This window comes from Entelurus aequoreus, linkage group LG04, assembly GCF_033978785.1.
Source record: "Entelurus aequoreus isolate RoL-2023_Sb linkage group LG04, RoL_Eaeq_v1.1, whole genome shotgun sequence".
In the NCBI taxonomy this organism is placed as follows: domain Eukaryota; kingdom Metazoa; phylum Chordata; class Actinopteri; order Syngnathiformes; family Syngnathidae; genus Entelurus; species Entelurus aequoreus.
Window position 1 is genome coordinate 51,373,734 of NC_084734.1, and position 8,197 is coordinate 51,381,930.

Genomic DNA, 8,197 nt, shown 5'->3' on the forward strand with positions numbered 1-8,197 from the left:
TTGATATATAAACTATCAGACTGCGTGGTCGGTGGTAGTGGGTTTCAGTAATCCTTTAACATAATTGCTATTGCGACACCCAGTGGACACATTTAGAACAGCAGTTTCTTTAATTTAAAAATGCAGCTCAATTTTACACTTTGCAAACTCATCCCGCGGGCCAAATTCAACCTGTTCGCGGGCCTGATCCGGCCTGGGGCAGCATGTTTGACATCCCTGTCATACATAAAGGGTTTGTTCTACTAACAAGTACTAAATAGTGTGTACAAACTATGTGTATAATTAGTGGGTGTGTTGAAAGTGATCTACTAAGACTGTGGCCATGTCCACACGAACACGGATAGTTTCAAAAGTGCATATTCAGGGTTAAAACTATCTCTGTCCACACAAGTGTAGTTTCAAAACTGTCTCTGTCAACACACAAACGCATACACCTGATGGCATGCACATTTTGTCCAATCAGACGCCTGGAAAGCAACCACAGGGGACTTGGTGGCATTGCACCTCCGTTATTATTATGATTATTTTGATATACTAGCTAACAATGTACAAACCCCATTTCCATATGAGTTGGGAAATTGTGTTAGATGTAAATATAAACGGAATACAATGATTTGCAAATCCTTTTCAACCCATATTTTTAATTGAATGCACTACAAAGACAAGATATTTAGTATTCAAACTCATAAACTTTATTTTTTTTTTGCAAATAATAATTAACTTGGAATTGCATGGCTGCAACACGTGCCAAAGTAGTTGGGAAAGGGCATGTTCACCACTGTGTTACATCACCTTTTCTTTTAACAACACTCAATAAACGATTGGGAACTGAGGAAACTAATTGTTGAAGCTTTGAAAGTGGAATTCTTTCCCATTCTTGTTTTATGTAGAGCTTCAGTCGTTCAACAGTCCGGGGTCTCCGCTGTCGTATTTTACGCTTCATAATGCGCCACACATTTTCGATGGGAGACAGCTCTGGACTGCTGGCGGGCCAGGAAAGTACCCGCACTCTTTTTTACGAAGCCACGCTGTTGTAACACGTGCTGAATGTGGCTTGGCATTGTCTTTCTGAAATAAGCAGGGGCGTCCATGAAAAAGACGGCGCTTAGATGGCAGCATATGTTGTTCCAAAACCTGTATGTACCTTTCAGCATTAATGGTGCCTTCACAGATGTGTAAGTTACCCATGTCTTGGGCACTAATGCACCCCCATACCATCACAGATGCTGGCTTTTAAAATTTGAGTCGATAACAGTCTGGATGGTTCGCTTCCCCTTTGGTCCGGATGACATGATGTCGAATATTTCCAAAAACAATTTGAAATGTGGACTCGTCAGACCACAGAACACTTTTCCACTTTGCATGAGTCCATGATGATCTCGGGCCCAGAGAAGCCGGCGGAGTTTCTGGATGTTGCTGATAAATGGCTTTCGCTTTGCATAGTAGAGTTTTAACTTGCACTTACAGATGTAGCGACAAACTGTATTTAGTGACAGTGGTTTTCTGAAGTGTTCCTGAGCCCATGTGGTGATATCCTTCAGAGATTGATGTCGGTTTTTGATACAGTGCCGTCTGAGGGATCGAAGGTCATGGTCATTCAATGTTGGTTTCCGGCCATGCCGCTTACGTGGAGTGATTTCTCCAGATTCTCTGAACGTTTTGATGATATTATGGACCGTAGATGTTGAAATCCCTAAATTTCTTGCAATTGCACTTTGAGAAACGTTGTTCTTAAACTGTTTGACTATTTGCTCACGCAGTTGTGGACAAACGGGTGTACCTCGCCCAATCCTTTCTTGTGAAAGACTGAGCATTTTTTGGGAAGCTGTTTTTATACCCAATCATGGAGCCCACCTGTTCCCAATTAGCCTGCACACCTGTGGGATGTTCCAAATAAGTGTTTGATAAGCATTCCTCAACTTTATCAGTATTAATTGCCACCTTTCCCAACTTCTTTGTCACGTGTTGCTGGCATCAAATTCTAAAGTTAATGATTATTTGCAAAAAAAAAAAAGTTTATCAGTTTGAACATCAAATATGTTGTCTTTGTAGCATATTCAACTGAATATGGGTTGAAAATGATTTGCAAATCATTGTATTCCGTTTATATTTACATCTAACACAATTTCCCAACTCATATGGAAACGGGGTTTGTACATTATCTTTACTGCACTTACACAGAGCCCTGAACACTTGTGGAATAATAACACATTTAATGAGCAACATGGTGATATAATGCATGTGCACTGAAGTGTCCATTATTTCTCAAATCATGGCACACTAACAAAGAAAAAAAAGAAACCTCTTGATTTGTTAAGTGACTAAAGTGCAAAGACGTGCGTGCACCGCTGTAGAACCCCGGGGAATTGTAACGCATTTAATCATCCATAAAGTGATATCTTACGGCGTGGCGAAGTTGGTAGAGTGGCTGTGCCAGCAATCGGAGTGTTGCTGGTTACTGGGGTTCAATTCCCACCTTCTACCTTCCTAGTCACGTCCGTTGTGTCCTTGGGCAAGACACTTCACCCTTTGTCTCTGATGGCTGCTGGTTAGCGCCTTGCATGGCAGCTCCCGCCATCAGTGTGTGAATGTGTGTGTAAATGTGGAAATGCTGTCAAAGCGCTTCGAGTACCTTGAAGGTAGAAAAGCGCTATACAAGTATAACCCATTTATCTTACGTGTGCAGTCACGAGTACATTGATTTTAACATCAGTACACACTAACAAGGAGGAAGGATAAATCTTTTTTTATTTATTGCTTGGTTTAGGCACGTTATATGCCTTAGTCGCTCAGGCACCTGGGCTTACAACAAGTTTACCCGGAAGCAGCTTTACTAGACTTGGGCTTGCAGGTAAAACCACGTAGAAGAAGACCGGAGGATTGAGAGACTATAAATCAAGTTTTTAAAAAGCTTTAAAATATGAAATAAAAGAAAAAGTTGTATTTTACATTTATCTTGAGTAGGCCTATGTGTGTTGCTGTCGGCAGATTTATCTCCTGCTCAGAGAGACATCTTGTATTTTTAAACATATACACTTTATTACTTTTTGACTATTTCGCAAGCAATCTGGTCAACTTTGTTACTTTCAAAATTGGTTTTATATATGCAGTAGATTTCAGCACTAAGAGGATATCTTTATTATTTATTGTTTAATTTTTTTAAATATATTATTTCATTGTGACAATCTGTCATTTAATTTCTGTTTCTGCTTCCTTGTTTTGGGTTTATTTCCTATCAGTGCTCTTATTTTGGTTTAATTTCCTGCTTGTCCTGCTGAGCGCTGCTTTTCCCTCACCTGCTGCTGATTGGCAGCCGGGCCACACCTGGTGCTAATCAGCAGGCTTCTATTTATGCCTGCCTCGCCTGCTCCTCAGCACTCGAGGATTGGCTATTGTTAAGAACCGTTTGCATGCATGACTGCTCTTCCTATGATTAAGTATATTAAAATCCTCTTACCTGATTTTCACTCTCCTGGTTCCTGCATCTTGGGGTCACTAATACTGTAGCCATGCGGGTTAACGACAATTCATATTAGGGCTCTGAATCTTTGGGTGTCCCACGATTCGATTCAATATCGTTTCTTGGGGTCACGATTCGATTCAAAATCGATTTTTTTCGATTCAACGCGATTCTCGATTCAAAAACAATATTTTCCCAATTCAAAACGATTCTCTATTCATTCAATACATAGGATTTCAGCATGATCTACCCCAGTCTGCTGACATGCAAGCAGAGTAGTAGATTTTTGTAAAAAGCTTTTATAATTGTAAAGGACAATGTTTTATCAACTGATTGCAATAATGTAAATTTGTTTTAACTATTAAATGAACCAAAAATATGACTTATTTTATCTTTGTGAAAATATTGGACACAGTGTGTTGTCAAGCTTATGAGATGCGATGCAAGTGTAAGCCACTGTGACACTATTGTTCTTTTTTAAATGTTTTTATAAATGTCTAATGATAATGTTAATGAGGGATTTTTAATCAGTGCTATGTTGAAATTGTAACTAATATTGATACTGTTGTTAATATTCATTTTTGTTTCACTACTTTTGGTTTTTTCTGTGTCATGTTTGTGTCTCCTCTTAATTGCTCTGTTTATTGCAGTTCTGAGTGTTGCTGGGTCGGGTTTGGTTTTGGAATTGGATTGCATTGTTATGGTATTGCTGTGTATTGTTTTGTTGGATTGATTAATTTAAAGAAAATAAAAATTAAAAAATTAAAAAAGGAAAAAAATAAATAACTACAAATAAAAAAATCGATTTTTTATAAATGAGAGTCGATTCTGAATCGCACAACGTGAGAATCGCGATTCGAATTCGAATCGATTTTTTCCCACACCCCTAATTCATATTCTTAACAAGCGGGGGACCATGATTCTGTTTACAAAGCAAGCAAAAATAATTTTAAAGCTATATTCCTATAAAATAGCTATGATACGGTTTATGGAGGATTATGGACTGCTTTATTAGTTTTATTTTTAAATAAAATGTAATATAGCAGTCAACCATCACTTTGCTGACTTAATGATGTACTTTAGCTGGACATACAGTATGTCCCCTCAGAAAGACGCTGGAGAAAGATAATTCAGAAAGACAGAGGACTTCTTTGTCTTTATTGTTGACATAAATACAGCAACATCACAAAGTACTACGCAGATTTTAGTTTTAAAGATGTTTTCATGTAATTGTTAATAGAAATGTCTTCTCTAAAAGTCCAACCTATTTTTATAATTAATTTTAAATAATCCCTCAGCTCTACAATATAGCAGTTAATTATTACTATTATTTGAATCTATTGTAAATGGTTGTACTTTCAAAAGTGGAATATGTATGTGGAATATCATTTAGGATAGCTGAATGTATTCCCCTATTTTGTATTATTTGCAATTAAGGCAGGAAATTAATCACAACAGCAGAAGTTTCAGCACATTGTTTATTAATTTGTACAAGTCAAAATACTAATTGACAATACAATACTACACAACGAGACACACAATAAAACATTAGTCAAACTAGTTAGGTCTAAAAATAGAAAGAAAAAGATGTAAGACTTTATTTCCACATGCTGAAGAGAGCTTGTGCATGAAGTGGTCTCCACAGCCTGGATATAAGCCTCTCTCTCAAGGGAACAAGAGGAAGAATCGCCGGAGGTCTTTGAACATTACGATAGTTGAAGTTTCATATTTTAACAAACATTGAAGTTACTCATGTCACAGCATGCTTTACATGTCTTGTTTCAATGTTTGAAATGAAAAACACTGCTATACTTACATTTTAAAGTCGCTCCATAGAGGGCTCTGTATTTTTGGTTAAAGTATCCCACAATGCAGGGCCAGAAGCCATATTGAAAGGCGAGCATCATTGTTCATGATAGCGCTACATGTAATATTTTCCAATTGTTCCGTGGAAAATAACATTGCACCAGCTGTGATATGTACAAGATTGACAAGTCTGAGTGTGTTCAACCCAGCCCATTTTACACCTTGAAGGACTTTCAAAATTATAAGAATCTAGAAAGCTATGACCCGTTTGTTTTCTATGGTGTTTTAACTGCAAGCCCAAGTCTAAGTAAAACTGCTTCCGGTTAAACTTGGACCAAACCCTCACACCAAAACACTGCCATTAGATTGAAACAGTAAAAAAAGGATGCAAAACCGAAAAAACCCTGAATCCGTAAAAAAGAGAAGCAAATGTGAAAAAAAGTTGAACATTATAACCTTTAAAACACACAAAAACAATAAAAGTATGCACAAATATGAATATTGGCATCAAAAACATGTTATGATTATCATTTGTTGGCAAAACTTGTTTCGGTTAATGCAACTTTTTTTTTTTTTTACAACTTTTTTTTCTTCTCGATACCAAATCTTACTGGCAGTGATTGTACTTCATAGTTAGAATCAAACGATTATATTTTTAATTTCCTCCCCCAGTATTGCGTTCTAAAAATCATGAAGACAAACACACTAAATTAATTGTTAACTATTTTGATCATTTCAATTATCAGCTAATTTTTGTATCGCTATCAGGTTTGCACGTTTTAATACACACACACCTTTATTAGAGCCGACCTTATGCGTACAAAAATACACATTATGTAAATACATACATATGTAAATATAAACATCATGTAAAAACATACTTTATATATTATGCAAATATACAAATTATGTAAATACTGTACATATAAATAAATACTTCACATATCATGTAAACACAAACATGTCAATCACAGCTTTTTTGAGAGAGAAATGCTTTAATGCTTGTTTCTGTTTTGGTGCTAAGCTAAACGACTTTCATAATTGGAAACTAATTCATTCTCCCAATCATTACCACTGTGTGTGCGTGTGTATGTGAGCGTGTGCATGTGTGTGCATGTAAGTGGGTGCGCGTGCGCATGTGCTTGCGTGTGAGTGTGCGTGCGTGTGTGTGCGTGCGTGTGTGTGTGTGTTAGAAGGTGCACTGTCTGCTGCATACTGATAAAAGAGGCTCCGCCCCCCAAATGCGAAAAAGAGGATCAAGCGCCACTTGAGGCCTCGTGTCTTCATGAGGGGACTTCTCACTCTTTTTATCCTGCCCTCTGTTCCACACATAGTGGTGTCATTGTTGAACTCTAAGCTGGTCCACATATTCTGCTGCTGGCACACTGTGCTCATGACGTGTTTGTTGTCATCCAACAACACACACGCAGCTTTGCCAACATGCTAATGTTTTCTTGGCTGTGTGTCATTCATATTCTTTCAGCATGTGTCCTATAAAACATTAAATCAGGGACAACAACCAAAATAGTCTTCCTGTACATATTACATAACATTTATTAGTCACTTAAAAACACATCAAAACTCATATTCATCTTTTTTTCAACACAACTGTACTTTCTACACTGACAATGATGCTGTCATTGACGATGATGTCATTGATGATGATGTCACTAATGATGATGATTATGTCATTGATATTGATGTCCATCCATCCATCCATCAATTTTCTACCGCTTGTCCCTTTTGGGGTCGCGGGGGGTGCTGGAGCCTATCCCAGCTGCATTCGGGCGGAAGGCGGGGTACACCCTGGACAAGTCGCCACCTCATCACAGGGCCAACACAGATAGACAGACAACATTATGTCGATGATTTCACTAATGATGATATCATCTGATTAAAATGTCATTGGTCATGATGTCAATGATGATGATGATGATGTCACTAATGAGGATGTCCTTAAGGTGTAAGAGGAAGGGGCGTGGCTGAAGAAGCTAAGATGCCAACAGGGAGTGATTGATGAAGGAGCATATTGTCCAACACGACAATCTATCCTACAAGGATGGGCTGAACACAACACGTCCTTCTTCACAACAGCAAATGTAAGGCGGGATCGCCTTTCCGAAAGCAATCACATTCCTGATTGCTTCTAATTGGCTCCCTCTGTTGCCTTTCGCTTCCCCCTGCGGCTAATGAGAGCTGCATGCCGCTTCTCATGAGCTACATGCTAGTGCTACGTGCTGAAGTGCATGAACGTTTCATTTTCATGAATGATGACGGCAATAGGAAGGGTCCATGGAGACATGGCGATCACATTGATGATGTTGCTAGGTGCCGCCATATTTCTTCATCAGCGTGGAAAGCGTGCTAAGATAACTAGCTAACATAGCAGCTTCTGCGGGATCCAGGAAAGCTCTGACCGTGATGTTGTTGAAAGACAGTAACATCATCAACTTCATGAATGACATCATCGATATACTTATGAGCATACTTGCCAACCCTCCCGATTTTCCCGGGAGACTACCGAATTTCAGTGCCCCTCCTGAAAATCTCCCGGGGCAACCACTCTCACGAATTTCTCCCGATTTTCACCCGGACAACAATATTGGGAGCGTGCCTTAAAGGCACTGCCTTTAGCGTCCTCTCTCACCTGAAAAGGAGACTATTATATGTGTCCGTTATCCATAGGTTTATCTATAACCCATAAAGTATAGGCAGGAACGGAGCTATTTCTCAGCGTGTGTTTATTCCAGCCGGCACGTTAATACACTGACACACAACATCCGGATTGCCATCATGCATTGCTTCAAAACTACGGCAAGTAGTAATGTCCAAAAACATAACAGAGACTAAGCAGAAGAACGAAGAAGAGACATGGAGACGACGAGTAAAAAGTACGCTTGCAAGTTCCAAAATAATTGGAAAAAATGATTT